This window comes from Halichoerus grypus, chromosome 9 (assembly GCF_964656455.1).
Source record: "Halichoerus grypus chromosome 9, mHalGry1.hap1.1, whole genome shotgun sequence".
NCBI classification, from domain to species: Eukaryota; Metazoa; Chordata; class Mammalia; order Carnivora; family Phocidae; genus Halichoerus; species Halichoerus grypus.
In genome coordinates, this window is record NC_135720.1 from 17050706 (window position 1) to 17070344 (window position 19639).

A 19639-nucleotide genomic window follows, 5' to 3' on the forward strand; every position below is an offset into this window, starting at 1 on the left:
AACTTGCCTACAATTGCGCTTGTCAAATGCAAACCAACCAATCCAGAGCCCATACCCCAACACCTCCTTTCCTGAGCTTTCATGCTCTGGGCCACTATCCACCCCATGGCGAGCTACCAGACCACTAGGGACAGCCCCTATGCTCCAGAGCCCCCTGAAATGATTCAAGCTAGCCAGTCCTAACTAGCTTACCCTGCCTTGCTCATTCTTCCTGCAGAAACTACTATAAAGGCTCACCCCCACCTACCAAGTTGGTCCCCTTCTCCCTCTTCTTCCTGGCCAACCCTGTGCTCCCACACGTGACCCCTCCTGGTGAGGCGTGCTCTCTTCTCTTAGGAACGGTGAATAATAAGCTATCTGTTCAATGGCAATCATCTCTTTAATCTGTTGGTCTCACCATACCTCAATAACAGTAAAACCTATGAAAACACTCAGTTCTAAAAATACCTCGTAGGCCAGTGTTCTACCCAAGTCAGCCCGCCCTCCACATCCCCACACTCCTAAATCACCCCTGCTGCCAGTTCTCTTCTCTCTCAGCGTTATGGTTGATAAGTACGTCGATTAAGTAAAATTAGAGTAAACATTAAAGTGTAACAAGGAACAGGTAGCAAAAGTGCCTAATATTATTTCTGAAATTATGTAATGAAATCTCTGAAGAGTTAAGGCTGAAGTGAAGACTGAAGTGTTTATTTTGTTAGATACCCAGCGTTTGGTCTGCGAGTAGAAATGAGGTGAAATTAAAAGTAAATTTCAGATTCATCGACCTAGAAAAATCCAGGCCACGAATGGGCTGGATTTGGGGGGCAATCTTGAGAGACACAAGGACAAGAAAAGCCTAACGTTTGGGTAATTACTCTGTGCCAGGACTGCTTCAGAGGCTGTGAATCAATCACTTAATCCTCCAACAACACTGAGGAAAAGGCTTTATTTCTATTTTAAAGTTAAAGAGACTGAGGCACACAGATGCCGAGGAACTTACCCAAGGTTACACGGCTAGCCAAGCAACAGAGATGGGGTTCAAATTCCAGGCAATGTGGCTTCAGAGCCTGTGCTTTTCAACCACTTTGCTACCTTGTACAGCAGGACGAGCCCCGTTGGGGGGACCAGACAGACCCATGTACCAATTTGACCTTACCAATTTTTAGTGGTGTGATTTTGAGTTCGTAACTTGACGAGCTACGATATAAGATTCATCGACAACAGGGTGATAATCCTTTTCCAACAAGGCTCTTCTGAGGATAAAATAAGAATCACGAAATGACAACACCAAATACTATGGTACATAAATAAGTGGTAGATAAATATCAGTGCCCCTTTTTAGTTCTAAGCAAGACATAGCTGGTCATTGCAATATTACGCTTCTCGAGCGACTCCCTAGTTACTCATACCTGAGGTATTCTACATGAGTCAATTTAGGGAATTGGAAAATATGTCATTAGCTAAGTCTTCCCTCTGAGGAGGAGTGCAGGCAAGCTGGGCTGACGTTCAGCCAGTACGCTTCAATATGCCCACAGTAGTTGTTAAAATATGCAGTGTGTCGGTTTGGGTTGGTAATTAGCTGTTTCCCTGGGACTCCCTCCCCACTGAGGCCCCATCACTCCACGTTACCCAGCTTGGGCCCCCAGGGCGCCGCGGCTGGCTCTGCTCTGGTCAATTCGAGCCCATGCTGGTGGTTAAACATCCCGAATATCACCACTGTGGGCCAAAGCAGAAGAAGGGCTGCACTGTGGTCCTCAGTTGAAGACCCCACATCTTGGGTAGGGGCCAGCCAAAGCAGGAAGCCGGTGCTGGGCCAACTGCCCTTTTTTTACGTGCTTAGGGATCAAAGAGAGAAAGAGAACAAGCAACAGTTTTCCTCCTTCTGCCCTTCCCTCTCCTCATTCTCACCTTTGGAAGAAACCTCCTAAGAGGCAGATTAACATTTGTAGACCCTTCACAAAAATGAAGATGTCCATGTTTATAAAAATATTATTCCAAAGCGGATCTGGGCCACATTAAGCTGACCTGAGAGATACAGTCACCTCTCTCTGGGCTCGGCTTTTCTCTGAACTAAAACTATTCCCAGCAGAAGGGGCACTTCTTGAAAACACCCTACCAAGAATCCCATCTGTTCTGGGACCACCCAGCCTCACTCACGTTGACTGTCAGTCCAGATACAATTGGCTTCAATTAGATCTTTTGAAAACAGTTTCCTGTGAGCTTGGCCATGAAGCCAGGCGGCATCTTAACCATCACATTTGAGCTGTGTCTGGGAGCATGGGTAGGTCGCTTTGGAGTTTGAGCCAGGGCTTTATCCACTTTGCTGTGGGCATTTGGGAGAAGGCTTCTGAGATTTGGCAAACTCAGGGGAAGATAGTTCATGAACCGTATTTATCACACCACTTTCAGAGAGAAACACTGGGATCATATTTCCTTTCGTCTATAATAATGGCCTAGCTTTCCATGCAATTCCTCATATGTAATCTAGGTCTGCTCTCTCCAAAATCCTATAAAGTGCCCTTACACAGGAGTAAAATGAGATTTAGAGGCATTGAGTGGCTCACTTACCAATGGAATGAAAACAGAATCATTCTCTATGGTGTTCTGCCCTTAACCAAATTGCTTGGAACAGAGAAATCATAAACAAATCAGTTAATATTTTATTGGAAGTAGGAATCCTCTTAAATTATTTTGACTTTTTTAAAAGGTAAGATCTGTTAACCTTATCCATATCCCCAAAACACCGAAAAGCTGAGACATGGGGATGGTAAGTTTCTGTGCGCAGGCTTGTCACGTACACACGCTGGAAGAACTAGAAAGGGCCTTAAGTGATCCTCTAGTCTGTTGTGTCCCAAAGGATGTGTCTCAGGATGTCAATAGAGGTTACGCATTAAAATAATTTTTTTGATCCATTAAAGTTTAGAACAGTGATTTGAACAGTGAAGCACGTGTGTTTACTGCAGGGCTATTGGGGATTTTAACAGACTGCTGTTTGTGACCAGGTGATGACATATTATATGTTCAACAACCAGTTCTCCAGAGAAGAAGTCCCGCTTTGTAGCATCTGCCGATGTCTGTGCTATAAATATTCTCTCTGTGGTCGATTTTAAGCTACCTACCCAGCATCAACGATTGTGAAGTTGGTCGTCCGGACTGCTCACAATACAGATGGCAGTAGGTAACCTCAAGAGCCCACATCAAAGCAAGATGTAGTGAAGGAATTCAGAAGTATTGTTTTGAGTAATTATCACCTTTGTTTTTAACATAATTTAGTTCAGTGTAGGTTCTAGAATTTAATTTTTAATAATGACCATGTTTAATAATTCGCTCACAAAATTCCTAAAAATGTAACAGTTGGAATTTGCAAGCCAGAACGAGCTGGCCCCAGCATACCAGTGTTTACGATTCCCAAAGGGGTTGGGTGGGTGGGGGGATGTATGTGGCACGCTCCAGAATGATTTGACCCAGGACCCTTTCTTCAGGTAGGATTTTATGGGATTTGTGTTTTGTGGAGCACACTTTGGAAACTGCTGGTCTAGTTCAACCTTGTCATTTCCCCCCCTTCGTTTTTCTCCATTTTCAAAGCTCGTATAGTTTCCTGACTACTGGCTGGGAGTTTAACATACCACACTTTCACTTAATTCAATTCAATAAATATTTATTGGACTCCTGTTATGTGCAAAATATTATGCTAATCCTACAGAAAATTCTAGATGATAAGAGTTCCTGCTCTTGGAGGGTAAGTTGTAGGACAAATCTATAAGGAACAACAGGAGAAGGCAACCTCTGGTTAGGACCCTAGCAAAGGTATAAGCAAATCACTTTGGGAGTCCAGAGGAAAACAAAATCACATCCAGTTGTTATGGTAGGAGATAATCAAGTCCAAAGCAGGGCTGGACTTGTGCCTCAGGCTGGAAGAGGGACGGGTGGACAGAGAGGGCGACGTGGGCTCTTCATGTGCAGTTTGTCTATTCACTCATTCATGACTTCTTCAGCAGACAAGGTGGGGAGGTCCTGGTGTAAGGCTGGTGAAGCCGGTCTTTTTTAAAAATTTGCATTTTTAAGTTACCAGCTAGATTGAGTTATTTGTGCACATACTAGTTAGCTCTTTGGGTTTTCTCCTCTGTGAATTTTCCCCTTATATCCTTTGCCCACTTTTCTATAGATTTTCCTTTTTGTTCCCCTGCCCTTTTGCAGGGGTTTCTTGTATGTTCTATTATGTAAGTAATAGGTGTTTAAAATACTTTCTCTCAGCCTATCACCCATGCTTCGTTGGTCTCTTGTGTCTTCCAGAGGCAACACGGTGGAGTGGTGAAGCCTGAGGGGTCTCAAGCTAGGGCGCATCTTTAGGGCTCATCTCTCGCTCCTGCACTCCACATGTGTCCTAGGACAAGTTACTGAGCCGATCTGTGCCGGATTCCTCATCTGTCAGATAAACGGTAGCCCCTGCCTCGTAGGAGACGTAGTAAGAGCAGATGAATGAATACCCTTTAAAAATTTTGCTTAGTAAATATTAGCCTTTATTAGTTAACTTGAAGTCTCTGCTTTTGATGTCATCAAATCCATTAATTTTTACTTTTACGGTTTATGCTTCTTGGGACTTTTTGAAGAAATTCTCCATTTTTTTCCCATTAATTTTATATCTTTATTTTCACACTTATGTCTTTAATGGGGTGAGGTCGTCCTCTGACTTTAATATTCGCCATGTAATGAGCCAACACCGTATCTGAATAATCCATTTTATGATTTGTTTTACTTTAAGTGTCTTTGCTAGTATCAGTTTTAGATTAAATATGGTGTATTACATGTGAATATTAAACTCTTATTGCCTATTTTTTGATTCATATTTGACTGGTGCATCCTTTTCTAGGCTTTTCAACCTTTCCATATATTTTTTAAAAAATATGTCTCTTGGAAATAATATTAATAATTAATTATAATAAATACCAAAGGTTTCTGTCTTTAGATCTTTGTTTTAATTCATTTACATTTAAAAATAATAATTTTAGAGGTGCCTGGGGGGTTCAGTCAGTTAAGCGGCTGCCTTTGGTTCAGGTCATGATCTCAGGGCCCTGGGGTCAAGTCCCGAATGGGGCTCCCTGCTCAGTGGGGAGTCTGCTTCTCCCTCTGCCCCTCCCCCCCAATTAATGCTCTCTCTCTCTCTCTAAAATAAATAAATAAAACTTTTAATGATAATAAATTATATAACATGATACATAATACAATTATTAGATTAGAATATATATTTTTGCAATCTGATTTCATGTTTTTTATTTACCATGGCTCCTTTTTGTTTCTTTTTCTCCTTTCCTACTTTTCACAGCCATATCAAATTTCCTTTTACTTGTTTAAAAGTTTTGCCTTCCGTCTTTATTATTCTAACATAAGTTAAATCACCCTTAATTTAATAGATTATCTCAGAGCATTATCTACTATTTCAAGAAGTATTATACAATTCTCTCTGAAAAAAGGGCTTATTGACTTTAATAAAAGTAAAACACTGTTCAGTTTCCTAAAAATTAAACATGTGCAAAAGGAAAGCACAATAAAGTATCATTTTTTAACTTCCAAAATAGATAAAATGTAAGAATTTGGTAATACCCAGTGTGGGGAAGGTGCATGGAGACAAATACTCTTGGTGGAAGCATAAACTTTGGAGACAATTTGACAAGTTATCTATCAAATTTTTGAACGTTCGTACTTTTTGTTTTGTTTTTTAAAGATTTTATTTATTCGTTTGTCAGAGAGAGAGAGAGAGCACAAGCAGGGGGAGCGGCAGCAGAGGGAGAGGGAGAAGCAGGCTCCCCGCGGAGCTGGGAGCTGGATGCGGGGAGCTGGGTGCCGGGAGCTGGATGCCGGGCTGGATCCCAGGGCCCTGGGATCATGACCTGAGCGGAAGGCAGACGCTTAACCAACTGAGCCACCCAGGCGTCCCGAATGTTCATATTTTTTGATTCATCATTTCCACTTCTAGGAATTTATCCGATAGATAAGGCTTTTATTGTAGCATTGTAAAAATTCATACTCTGTACTGTCTCAGTTTCTTACTATGAGCATATATCACCTTTTTCATTAAAAATGTACTATATAAAAATTGTATATATACACACACACTTGAAACAAGGAGAGAAATGTAAGTTGTCACAAAGCCAAAACAAAGAGTTTCTAATATCAAAAGTCTGAGAATCTCTAACCTAATGTATCACTGTAATTGTTTCTTTTTAGAAATATTTAGAAATATTAGACGGCCAGTACTGTCTTAGTTTAGGCTGCTGTAACAAATCACCATAGACTGGGTGACTTAAACACCAAACATTTATTTCTTACACTTCTGGAAACTGGAAAGTCCAAGACCAAGGCAACAGCAAATCTAATGCCTTGTGAGGCCCTCTTCCTGGTTTGCAGATGACCATTTTCTTGTTGTATCCCACATGCTAGAAAGAGAGATTGGGCTAGCTCTCTTCCTTTTCTTATAAAGGCACTAATCCCGTCATGGAGGCTCCACCTTCATGACCTCTTGACTCCCAAGGGCCCACCTCCACATACCATCACATTAGGGCTTCAAGATACAAATCTGAGGGGAACACAAACATTCAGTCCATAGCCATATTGTATTTTAATGAAATAAAAATGAGATTTTCTCTGGTCTTACAACTTTTTTTTTTTTTAATATGAGTGCTTCAAAAATTCAACAGAGTTTTCCTATTTTATTTTATAGGTGGATTACCTAAGCTAGGAAGAAGTTAAAGTAGCTCAACTCATGTTCCACAGTGAGTTAACACAGCCCTGCGGCCTGACTGACCACTGCCATCTCCGGGGGGTATGTTTGTCTGAGAGACACATCACAGAGGTAACAGTGATTCACATACTTCAGTCATCATTCAATTCTTTATATACATGTCCCAAGAGGAAAAACCCTATCAAGGGCCACGAAGCAGCTTGCATTTACTTTGGAATTATTCCATTTATTTTTACTTTTATGGACCATTCAAATTGTAACCATTGGTCAGTCATCTACCTGGCTTGGTAACCAATGAAATTTGACAATCTTAGTGGCCTTCCATTAGAAGGAATTGCATAATAGTCCATGAAATTACAATTCTGCATTGCATTCTTGAAACAGGCCTAGAAGCCACAGAATGAAAGCTAATGGCAAGTGTGATTTTAGAACAGGCAGGCGTGCGAAGCCATGTCCCTGAGGTCTGGAAGTGAGGATTTTGCAGTAGAACTCACGGACGTGAGAGGGCTTCAGAACAGGGAACCCAAGCAGCCCCCATTTCCAGCTTTGATTTATGTTCTGTTCAAACCAAATACCTTGCTTCCTGATAGCTGCTTTGGCTTAATTTCAGCAGAGTAGCAGTTCTTAATCCAAAACAATCAAGAAGAATTCGTTCAGTGGTCAAACAGCATTTTTCCGAGTGCTTGGAAATCATGAACGTCCACTGTTGCAAAATATTCTCTAGCAAACGAGGCAGAGAAAATGAATAAAAGTGCCAGACTATGTCAGGGTCAACCCCAATGGTCCTGAGGCCAACCGAGACGCCAGTGAAGTACATGTCTTGATTTCCTCAGCTGTGAAATAGGAACATAATACAGCTTTATGCTGACATCTAAAATTGTACTCTTAACAGGTATGTGTATGTACGTGTGTGTGTACACGATTCATCTCCTTTCCAACTGCCATGCTAGTCTAGCCCAAATAGAGCAAATAATTCTCAACTTTTCAAGCATATATTATTTACTACCTCTTCTATGTCTCTGAAGCCCTTTGTCCACGTTTTCATTATGTATTCATCATATTCTGTCGTAGTTAGTAGTTTATCCATCTTTCTTCCCAGATAGACTTTAATTCCTTGAGGGTAGAGACTCCATCTTCATCTTTATATTTTCAAAGCCAAATGCAATAGGTGGCCTATTTTAGGCACTATATAATGTCTAAAGAATAAAGATATAAACCAATGACTAAAGTCTACCTATATTCTAATCATGCTGCTATGAGATACTTTGAAAGAGTAAATAAATTCACTCTAATAAATTACTCTTTGAAAGAGTAAGTAAATTCACCACACACAGATTCAAAGCAGGTGTGTGATAGAATGCTAGAAGACAAGATACAACAGAGGGTGCTCTTTCCTGGACAGCAAAGGGAAAAAAATAAAATGTACGTCATCATCTTTATATTTAGAAGAAATTGAGGGCAATTTCCCTTCCAATCATTTCTTATCTAAATTCCTGGTCACCAAGGTACTTGGAATGTCAAAGGCAGTACAAATTTGCATTTAAAATACATTCCTAAAGGTCTTGGGGATATTAATAAGGTCACAGAAAAAGCTAGCAACACAGGTCAATTTAAATTTTCTCTTTTGTCTACAAAACTTTTCTATGTGAGAAGAAATCATTTGAATTCTTACCCACCTTAAACCACTAACCCTGTAAGTCTACTGGATACACATTTATTTCAAATTAATTTAATGAACAATATAGACAGGGATTCATTTTATCCCTGAATTTCAGTTAGGCCTACTACTACTCGTTAATATAATGGTAACTTGAAGGGAGAATTTAGATTACTAATGGCATATGCACAGGCCTATCTGTTGAAAGGGACTTGCACTTACAGTGAGAGGAAAAACATCCTTGTTTCTCAAGCCACTAGGAAGGAACTAATTTCAATTGATGGGATGATTTTGGGAATGGATCTTTGGACAATTGGGTATAATTGGTTAATATTTTTAGAGATTTGGGAATAATTGGTTAATAATTTTTAACAAAAAAGAATTCGTTGGTTGGATGAGTAATTTTTCTTTTAGTCTGAGATGCAGTACCAACAATTTTGTGTGGCTTGCTCATCAAGGGGATGGCTGATGGGGAGTGGGGGAACACAGCACGGTGGGGCCAAGGGCACAGTAATAGACACCTGCCACACAGCATCTTAGAATGTTTGAAGGTCAAGATCTTAGGACCCACGAGAAGTAGACGAAGTCAAGATCTTGATTAAAAAGGGCAGGTATGGGGCGCCTGGGTGGCTCAGTCGTTAAGCGTCTGCCTTCGGCTCAGGTCATCATCCCAGGGTCCTGGGATTGAACCCCACATCGGGCTCCCTGCTCAGTGGGGAGCCTGCTTCTCTCTCTCCCACTCCCCCTGCTTGTGTTCCCTCTCTTGCTGTGTCTCTCTCTGTCAAATAAATAAATAAAATCTTTAAAAAGGGCAGGTACTTTTATTTCTTTGATGTAATGATATCATCTATGAAAAAACTGTGAGGTTATTCTATAAGGACCAGTCTTTGAAGACGTACAGGAGAGAAAGGTGGTACTTGAGAAATGGGCAGGGAAAGGGGACTTAACTTTAGGGAATCAGTTGAATGTCCTTTGCCCCCAAATTTGGGGATGATTTGAAAACTAGGAAGAACACTATGCATAGTGTATTTTAATTAAACATAGTTCAAATTCACATAATTCTAAAATCGAGTACTAAAACACTTTTTTAAAATTAGTTCTCTCCAGATTGGTATTGCCATAGAGCTAAGCCTAAACCCACGTCTGCCATGTTTGCTGCTGCATTCCCCTGGAACAATGCCTGGCACTCACTCACTACTAAGTGTGTGAATGAAAAAAATGTCAGGATTTCTTTTCTTTTTCTTTTTAATTAAAGTTTGTCTGATCTCACAAACCCAAGTGGCTCAGTTCAGAGTTGTTAGGTTGGAAAGCTATACACTTATTCCAGTGATTCTGCCATTTTTCTAATCCCTTTTGGAATTCTCATATTGGAATTCTTGTTTTAGACCAAGGCATGTGGTTTTGAAGGATTTATTGGTGGCAAATTTTGCTTTTGTGAGAGGATCTGCTATTTAGAAAATGCAAAAGGCATCTGGAGCCCAGTCTGGTAAATAAGTTGAGTAATCTAACTTTATAATCTCATTCATATGTGATTAGAAACTGACAAGATTAATTTTCTGATGCATTTCATAAACTCTATCTCAAAACGATTCCGAAACGGCCATTTCAGAGATGTTTTGAAGAATGGTGGTACCACTGGAATAAATGTATACTCTCAGTGGGCAACCACCTTAAATGGAACTACATTGCTTTTATGCTTCTTAAAAAAAATCTTGTAAAGTTTTGTCACATCAGGGAAACAAAATTCCACGTGGTTCTTGTCTCATATTCACAGGCAATGCCTGGAGATTATTTGGAGCCTCATGTTGCTGAGCCCATCTCTTTGGTCACTTGGACCAGTACTCCTGAGAGCCAGGATGAGTTTGAATTTGCGGTCATCTTCATCAGTCCTTCAGCGTGCCAGAAAGGATGGTGTTACTGCCTTTGCTTCTTTAGTCAATTATGTTTTCACTGGAATTAAAATAATAAGCTTCTGTGCTACCTATTAACTTCCTACATGCTGAGATGAGAATAGCTTGAAGCTGTGGAAAAATGCTGATACACTTAAAATAAAGAACCAAAATAGCCATATAAACAAACCTCAGGGAATTTTAACCAAGAAACTACTGCCAAATAAATCTTCAGCCAGTGAAAATGCTGAACATTTTATTTCAAAAAGGAACTATATTTTTAGTCTCTGCCATGCTTGTCAACACTCTATTGTAATAATAAACATCACCATTCATAAAAAAAAAAAAGGCAGCAACCATTTTCACAAACCCTATCAGCCTCCCCATGTAGCAGTGGAAGAAGAGATGCACAATTAACCAATGGCCATCGCAAGCATCATGTTGGGGCATTTGCAGTTCAAGATGAAGAATAAGAAAACAAATAGCTCCTGTCAGAGGGCAGTTTCATGAAAATTGCTGGTTTCCATGGTGCCCTTCCCACAAGAACAAAAGATGGACTGAAAGCTAAAGGCAAACACAAAGGTCATGTTTCATGGTACTTCATTAGTGTTTTCTTCTCTTTCTGTTTTTCCCGTTAGTGTTCATTTTCTTGAGCGCACTGTTGTGAGGTGGAAGGCTGACGCAGCTAATCAAATAATTCAGGCGACAAGGCCAGTAGAATAAGTATTGTAAATATATTCCACACTATAAAACAATATACATTTACCTTAGGCAAGTCAGAAAAGAAATCAACAATCAAGAAGAAAATAAAAATTGCCCATGTTCCCACTATTCAGAAATAATCACTGTTAAAATTTTGATGCATTTCCTTCCCTTTTTCTTTAACTGCATTATGGGCAAATAGTTGAAGATAAAATTGGGACCAGACATGTAGTTTTCTATTTTGTTTTTTTCCCCTTTAGTTTATTATGAGCCTTTTTCCATATTAGAGAATAGTCTTCAGAAAGGTGATTGTTAAACGCTGAAATTCTTGTTGATAGTTATGTTTTACATATCCATAACGAGCACTTTTCTCCATAACATTTTGTATTCTATTATGGTTATTTCCTTAGTGTGCATTCTTTGAAGTGAGATTCCTAGCTTGAAGGGATTATTTGCATACTTTTAATTAATATATTTTTGGTTAAAAATAAATGTCTCTACTAATATATTGAAATATGCTAGAATAATCCCCTTACTAGCTTTTCTTTCAAAAATAAACACTATACACTTGGACCTTGAGTTTATTAGTCCCATCTCTATTGGGCAATCTATGCAAAACCAAACATGATGTACAGGTTCACCAAGATGGATTGTTTATCTCTCACCTCACTACCCTCGAGAGGAAATAGGGCTGGACTAGCTAAGAGGTTCAAATGTGAAAGCAAAAAGTATGGTAAACATGTCTGGAGTGCCTGCAAAGACCATCTCTTATCTTACAAGTACCTTTTATAGGCTTTGTTCAAGAGTAGGGTTTGGCAACTATTTTTATAACAGTAGATCAGGGACATCTGACTCAACCTGAAGAACTCAGATATAAATCACAAAAATTTGACTTAAGTGACAAAGAGACTCTTGTTCCATGGACGTCTCTTCAACCAGAAGACCGGATTAGAACAGCCTTTTTGGGCCATCAGGACTGGTGTGTAAACAGAGAGGGCCAGTCTGCCAAGGGAAACCAGAGGATGGAGCAAAGGCACAGAGGGAAGTAGAGGTGAGAGACCATCATGGTGGGGTTGGAGGAGGTGGGAAAAAGAGAGAGTAAGCAAGCATTTAGTTCTCATCTGGTATGGATTTCTTAGGTATACATTTTCAACTTCATGAAGTATTCCACTGTTCTTGCAATAGATCCCCGTTTACTCAAGCTGTCTGAAATGGGTTTCTGTTTCTTATAACCAAATTATCTTGACTGAAACAATGGGAATGATGTTGACCAACCTTCCTCCTTAGCTATCTCAGGCACAGGCCCTTGGCTTATGTGGCCTGGTTGCTGGTCAATACATTTTAAAGAACAAGGAAAAATTAAAACAAGAATGTGTAACTGCTGAATATACCTTAATTTGAAAATGTTCTTTTTTTTCCTATGGATAAGTCATATTGGTCAGACCACAAGCTGACATGTGAATTTATTCCCACCAAATGAGTCAGTTGAAAAAAAACAAAAAAGCAAAAAGCAAAAACCAAGTACCTCCCAATTGTTCTGAAGGATAAAAAGGGAGCTAGTTGGTTCTATCGGCTTGTTCAAACAAAAAATAACCCCCAAAATCTGGCTTCAATATATTTAAAACAATAATATTAGCTATTTCTGCTACCCCAGTGGGAACAGAGTTTTAATAAACTGCATACTGTCTGGGTTGGTGTGATTTTTAACCTAGCAGGGGGCTGAAAAGTACTTGTTATATAGTTCAATAGTAAGAGCAAGTTCTTTTTTATTCACGCTTTCCTGAGAAGGTCTCTGTGGGTACAAGATGAACCTGGGTCTGAGCAGCTGAGACACACTTCTGAGGGATGACAGCTCCTTCAGACCTCAAATGCTACTGGATAATCTCTATGCTTGTCCTCAGATGAGACTCCGAGGAGACTGGAGTGTCTTGATTTTGGTTTTGGTTTTTGCTTCTATTTTGGAATGGCCAAGCATTGGTGTGGCAAGGATGATGTGTTTGAGGAACGAAGACCTAAGGGACAGGGCAAGGACAGAAACAGAAGCTGTAGCTCCTTCTCTGTTTTCTTCTGAAGTTCAAGTACTGTAGTATGTTAGGTCTGATTTCTTGGGAAACCCCCATCCTGGTTGGATCCCTCAGGAGCTAAAAGAAACGCTGAAAGAACCATTTTGCGAATTCCCCGAACTCTATACCGAGAGGACTTCATTCTGTGTCCCACTGAAGCCTTCTTGAGGAGTGTCACCCTTGTTCGCCTGTGTGTATGAGAGGGACAGCTGAATGTGACAGCCCTGGGGTCTCGAGCAGATCACTCAAAGGTGCTTAAACTAAAACTACTGGTGCCTCAGCTGCGTGAGGGATTTTGGTTACGCAAACGTGAGACATTTGTGCGGGGGTTACCAAAAATATTTGGGTGGCATTTGGAGGTGCCGGAGTTCTTCCACGGGTGGGTAGGGGCAATAACTGGTTACATTGGGATTTCTACTGTAACTGTCACAACATCCGTGTTGCCCCTGGGGAGGTTGGCACTAGAGAGAGACAAAGGCAGTGACATTTTACACATCTTAAGTCAGTTGTAATGGGCTGCTGTTGACTGACGGTGTCCCCCTAAAATTCTTTGTTGAAGCCTAATCCCCCATGTAATGGTATTTGGAGGTGGGGCTGTGAGGATGGAGCCCTTTATGCTGGAATGAATGCCCTGATGAGGAGACACAGAGACATGATCACTCCCTTGGCCAGTGAGGACCCAGGGAGAAGGTCTATTCCCAGTCTCCAGAACTATGAGAAATAAATTTCTGCTTTTCAAGTCACCCAGTCTATGGTATTTTGCCAAACAGACTAAGACATGGGCGCTGAAGTAATTTTTATTCGCCACCCTCTGCTTATTAGAAACGATTGGGAAACCGCCCCCCGCCCGTAGTTTCAAGATGTTCATAAATCTTTTTTTCTTGATCGTCGACACTTCATATTCTAAGAATATTTTTTGTCTCTGACTCATCTTCTAACCAAGTGTCCAATGCCTATCTGAATTTAGGATTCCGAGCATCAGTTTTTCCCCTCTGGGTTTGCCTTGTGTCAATTAATGATTATAGAAATGATAAAACAGATGACAAAGTAAAACATCAAAGAAGACACAGAGGTTCACAAATTAGAAGACATAAAGACATTGTACCCTGAAGGTGGTCAAAGAGTACAAACTTTCAGTTATAAGATGAATGAATTCTGGAGATCTAATGCACAGGATGGTGACTGTAGTTAAGAATGATATAATGTATACTTAAAATTTGCTAAGAAAGTAGATCTCAAGTGTTCTCAATGCACAAGCCCCCCCCCCCACAAAGCTTAGCTATGTCAGGTGATGGGTAGGATAATTAGCTTGATTGTGGCAATTATTTCACAATGTATATGTATATCAAAACATCACATTATATATCTTAAGTATATATAATTTTAGTTTATCAATTATATCTTAATAAAGCTGGAAAAAACAAAAAGATTACATATGTACCAGGCTTTCTAGTGTATCACTGATTGTATTAATAAAAGAATAGAAGCAACATAACTATATATTAATAAAAGAGTACTTAAATAAATTATGGTACATTTCTCCAGACAATAAAAATAATCACTGCAGTCATTAAAAATATTGAGGAAGTTCTTTATGAACTGATCTTAAAATCCCTCCAAGACATATTATTCGGTAAAAAAAAAAAAAAAAATGTTGCAATCTGGGTGGGGCAGGGAATTGGGAGGGAGTATGAACATGCAGAAAAATATTATGAAAACATTTCAGTAAATGATTGGGTAAGCAGACAGAGCCTAAGGTTGAACCAGGGCTCACCTAGCCTGTGGATCAGGAAGTATCATCCTGCCTAGTTCAATGGCAAGATCTATTAGTGGACTCTACCCTGGTTGCTGCAGCCAGCCAGAGGTGCTAATGCTGGTCTTCACTGGATTAATTCATAAATCCAGGATAAAAAGATGAAGATAATATTGATGTTGTTATATAAGGTATGCATTTGTAAGGATCTTATGAATGTAATACGCTGTCATTACTGTGCTACATTTAATATGTTTTATCTGATTTTAAGACATGTGAGATTAGAATTATTGGCTTTACTATATTTTAAAGTTTATTGGAGTCACAATAGTTGATTAAATGTTAGAAAAGAATGTACTTTTTAAATCTGTTAAATTTACTTGACAGGCATTTGGCATGATGTATTACATATAGATATACTAAATACGTAACTGTAGTATGAAATGTCTGAGTAAATTTTTTATTTAAGAGAGGAAAATTTGGCTCTTTAACTTAAACATTAATCAAGGAATGTGAAATGGCTTTTCTTGTTTTTGGACAATTACTATATTTCTAAATAAAAAAGAAACAAGATTTGTAAGTTGAATTTAAACATTTATAAGGACTGAGATTTTTAACTGATAGCATTAATAAATTGAATACTACTTTTAGTCCCTGCTACAGAAAGTCTTTCTTTCTAGACACAAAATCCTTCTGACTTTTAAAAACTGGCTTTTTGTTTTTGTTTTGGTAGACTTCGAATTTGGTTGTTTGGAGGAATGAACATCATTGTTTTGTTCTGGAGGGAAGTTCTTTGATGGTGTTTCTTTCCCCCAAAATTGACTTAGCTATTAAAATTTGGTGCTTATAAGAAAGAGTTAAGAAAAAAATGAATAGCAATGCTTCGATTAAAATTATAAATGAGGAAAAAAAACCTGCTCATTCCCATTGTGATCTCAGAGACATGAATAACTTAAGTGTTTGAGATGGAAAAAGCTCAGGGAAAACATTAATTTAGTTGTCCCAGACTTTTAAAAATCCCTGTCCAAAATCCAGTTTAATGCAGCTTGATTCTATCTTTGTAATCTCCACATTGAAACATGCCTTACATTTGTCTTTGCTCCTTTCCTTCTTGCTAACGCCATTGGAGGGCAGGCATAAGTACAGGATTTAATTTCCCCACCTGGCTTCCCATGAGGAATCGACTGCAAACATTTGTACTCCTTTTCTAACTGCTTTACTTCTTTTACTGGCTTCCTAACCTCATTCTTCCCCTTGTGCAACTCTTGTAAGAAGCAATTCACTTATACAGAATTTCTCATGGTTTATAAAAGGTATCAGCCGCAAATTCATGGATATGGGAGGTCCATGTTAGGTCAGTGTTGATGGGGGAGGCATGCATTTGCAGATCCTAAATGGGTTATGCTGTTCCTTGTCTCTATGACTGTGATGGCCTTTCCTCTCTGTGTCTGGCTCACTCTTCGTTTTTCGACATCTCATCTTGACTGCTTGAATGTATTTTCAGGATTTACTTTTGTCCCCCTCAACATTTTGGGGACCCATTCATGCTGTTGTAGGTAGCTATTTCGTATTCTATTCTCTGAAGATATCACATTGTATTTATTCATTTCACTGTTGATGGAAATCTTAGGTTGTTTTCAGTCTTTTTTATTTAGCACAGACCTATTATAAACAATCTTATACATGTCTCCTGGCTTATGTGTGCAAGAATTTTGCTATGTCTGTAAGTATCTAGGAGTGGAATTGCGGGGCCAAACGTAATAGATGATGCTGAAGGTTGTACTGATTTTTACCATACTACAGCACATGAGACTTCCAGTGGCTCCACATGTTTATGAACACTTTTTCAAAACTGAGATATAATTGACATATAACATTATATTAGTTTCAGGTGTACAACATAGTAATTCGATATGTGTATATATTGCAAAATGATCGCAACAATAAGTCTAGTTAACATTGATGACCATACATAGTTACAAAATTTTTTCTTGAGATGAGAACGTTCAAGATCTACTTTCTTAGCAACTGTCAAATAGGCCATACAGTGTCACCATGCTGTACATATGAACACTTGATATTAAGAATTTTAGTATTTGTCAATCATGTGTGTTGAAATTACATCTCATTGTGGTTTTAATATGAATTTCTTTGATTACAAACAGTTGAGCACCTTTAGATGTTTGTTAATATTCAGCTTCTTCCTTTGTGAAATACATGTTTTTTGTGGGGTTTTTTTTTGTCTTTTTCCATTGGTTTGTTTATTTTTTTAATAAAGCTTAGAATATAGGAAGATTATCTATCATCTATCATCTATCTATCTATCTATCTATCTATCTATCTATCTATCATCTATCTATCTATCATCTATCATCTATCTATATGATATGAAGAACTATATTGGGCACCTGGGTGGCACAGTTAGTTAGGCAGCTGACTCTTGGTTTCAGCTCAGGTCGTGACCTCAGAGTCATGGGATTGAGCCCTGCGTTGGGCTCCACACTCAGCTTGGAGTCTGCTTAAGATTCTCTCTCCCTTTTCCTCTCCCTTTGCCCCTCCCCTCCGCTCTTTCTCTCTCTCAAATATATAAAAAAACTTTAAAAACGAAAAGAACTATATCATAGGAGTTCTTCATGTATTTCTGATCCTAACTTTTCGTCAGTTTTGTGTGTGGCAAATATCTTCTCCCAGTTAATGACATGCATTTTGTACTCTCTTTATGGTATCTTTTAATGAATAGACATTTTCCATCTATTTTATCAATATTTTCCTTCATGATTTTCACCCTTTGAGTTGTGTTCAAGAATGGCTTCTGTACCCTGAGATGATAAAGATTGTTTCCTGTATCTTCTTCTAAAAGATTTCATAAAAGAAAAATAGCTTTTTATTTGGAAATAGCTTCAAGCTCATCGATAAACTGAAGGGATAAAAATAGTACTAAGGGCACTCAGTAAATCCTATCCCCACATCCTATATTGTTTACATTTTATCTTCATTTCCTTTGCATTCTCTCTCTCACTATTTTTTCTCTCTTTTTCTCTGGAAACATTTAAAAGTAAGGTAGATCAATCATGACCCTTCACCCCTAAATACTTCAGTGTATGTTTCTTAAGAGTAGGAATAGTCTTCTAAAGTTTTCAAAATTTTGCTTTCTCCATTTAAATTCTTGATTCTTCAGGAATTAGTTTTTGAGTAAGTTATGAGGTAGAGATCCAAAATAGTTTTTTATAGAGATAGTTAAGAGTTCCATACCATCTGGAAATAATCCAAGCTTCCTCCGTAATGCCACTTCCAACAAATGTCAGTTTTTACATATGCATGGGTCTGAGTCTAGGCATGTTAGTCTGTCCCATTGGTCTGTTTGTTTATCCCATTAAGACAGATCACATTATCTTAATTACTGTAGCATTGTAGTGAGTTTGCTGTCTAGTTGAGAATGTCCCCCTACCTTCTTTATCTTCAAGAGGCTTTGACTTTAATAAGCTCTTTGCCCTTTTATATAAATTTTAGAATTAGTTTGTCAACTTCCAAGAAAAATCATTTAGGGATTTCAACTGGACTTTCATTAAATCTATAAAACCCTTGTGTAAGAACTGACATCTTTGGAAATTTCTAGTCTGTGGAGTTAGTATGCCCTCTCATTTACACAGATGTTTTTATGTTTTTAAATTTACATTTATAGAAATTTTTTTTTTGCAGAAAAGTATTGCATGTGTTTTTGGATTTATTCCTAAGTATCATATGTATTTCTTGATCTTATAAATGGTATCTCTTTAAAACATAAAACTCTAAATATTTGTTATTGGTATGGAGAGTACAATGAACTCTTAACAAATTTGTATTATATCTAATAACCATGCTAGAAACTCGAATGTTAACAATTTGTAGATTTTTTTCAGTTTTCTATGCAGACAGTCATATGATCGACATACAGTACTAATTTTGTTTCTTCCTTTTCAATTCTTATATCTTTTATCTTTTTCTTGCTTATCTAGGAAGACTAAAACTTCTAGAACAAGATTGAATAGAAGTGAGAATGCATGTCCTTGAATTGTTCTTGATTTCAAAAGATATAATTTTTTAACATCTCAGCACTAAGGAAGGTATTTATTGTCATTTTTTTATGGAGACCTTTGATCAGATGAAGGAAATTCTCTTCTCTTCCTACTCAGCTGCACACTGAATTTCATTGAATGCTTCTTCTGAATCTATTTAGATGATCATCTCCCCTCCTCCTTTTAATGTATAATGTCAATTACATCAACAGATTTTCTGAGTTTGTTGTAACCTTGCATCACTAAAATAAACCTAACTTGATTATGATGTAGTATAAAACAGATAGAATTCAGGTTACCAATATTTTGTTTAGGGTTTTTGCTTCTATTCTCCTGTGCGAGTTTTTACCACCCCTGGTTTTCAAAAAAAAAAAAAAATGCTAATTTTGTAACATAAGTTGAGGTAATGTTTCTTCTTTTTCTACTTTCTGAAAGAGTTTGGTAACATTGAAAATATCTGTTTCTGAGCTTTGGGAGAACTCACCTGTAAAACCACCAAGGTTTGGTTTTATTGTGGGAAGATTTTAAACTATTGATCTTATTTTGTTTGTAGTTACCAAACCATTCAGATTTTTTATTACTGCTTGAGTCATTCTAGGAAATTGTCCATTTCATCTAAATTTTCAATTTATTTTTATAAACTTATTCATAATATTTTTTTATCTTTATAATCTCCACTATATCTGTGGTTTGGCCCATTTTGCCTCCTCAGTCCTAATATTGTTTATTTATACCTTCTCTCTTTTTTCTTGATCAGTTATGCTAGACAAGTATTCATTTATTAATCTTTTTAAAGATCCAA